Here is a 1,087-nt window from a genome sequence, read left to right on the forward strand (position 1 = left end):
TTAGGACTATCTTCCCTCTCTGTTTCAACATTGGACAACTTTCAGAACTCTCTAAATCATGTTGAAGAGAAAAATTGAATTGATCCATGTTTTATTTCACAAAACTTGCATCTAGTCAAATAGAAAAACATTGTGCATTTTTTTTCTATATGTCCAAACCTATAACCAAATTTTCTTGCAGATAGTCACACTTTATAGAGATGTGTTCATATCAGCCAGTCTTTTCCACTGGGAAACATAACCAACTCACAAAATATGTCATCAAATTTATCAGAGGAGGAAAGGGAAGAAAAAATATGCACACCTCCATGAACCAGCTTGGTGGACCGCAACGAAGTTCCCGAAGAGAAATCATCCCTTTCCACTAGCCCTACTCGCAGACCATGAGTTGCGGCATCCAAAGCCACCCCACAGCCTGTAGCACCTCCTCCAATGATGAGAATGTCAAGGGGACTGCTGGGACTGCTTCCTTTCAATGCAGACTCCTGCACATCTCTTGAAGGGACAACCCCATCACTCAGCTGAATTCTCCTCCTCACCGATTCTAGGCCATTTTTTTCACTTCCTAATGCAGTCCCATTGTAAACACCTGCAATGCCCAGAGAGCCTGCTGCCACAATGGCTGCAGCCTGGCTCAGGCTAAACCGAGGCATGGCTGCCTACTTTAAAACTAAAGCTACGATAAAACCAATTGGGTTCTCAGAAAAAATGACAGGTTTCTTCTCCTTGCGAATCAATTTGTGGAGACCCTTACATGGGCTAACCGGGGCCCTTTCTGTTTCTAAAGATAGCAGGGCAGTTCCACCTTATCAATTGATCAGTTTTTGTTTCTTTCCACACCAGATTATTGCAGGTTGGGAAAAAGTTGTAGGTATATATAGAAAAAGGCATATGTAACCAATATATCTTTGATTTAACCCATATGCCATCAGCCAGTCTCGCTTGATCGAAAAAAAATATTGTACCTGGATCGAAAAGCATACCTCAACTAGCCGATATTCTATCGGCCAGTCACGCTTGATCACAAGACATGGTACCTGTGTCGAAAAAATCACAGGACCTCGAGAACCTCTATCAAGTGCTGGCA

At 42.6% G+C, this 1,087-nt stretch overlaps 1 pseudogene; it reads right to left on the reverse strand.

The window, feature by feature from the left end:
• Window positions 1-206: 206 nt before the first annotated feature.
• On the reverse strand, window positions 207-653 carry LOC149148959 (glycerol-3-phosphate dehydrogenase SDP6, mitochondrial pseudogene; annotated as a pseudogene).
• Window positions 654-1,087: the final 434 nt, after the last annotated feature.

Source organism: Pinus tabuliformis, chromosome 9 (assembly GCF_031772625.1).
Source record: "Pinus tabuliformis cultivar Carrire ecotype Pingquan chromosome 9, CPIR1, whole genome shotgun sequence".
In the NCBI taxonomy this organism is placed as follows: Eukaryota; Viridiplantae; Streptophyta; class Pinopsida; order Pinales; family Pinaceae; genus Pinus; species Pinus tabuliformis.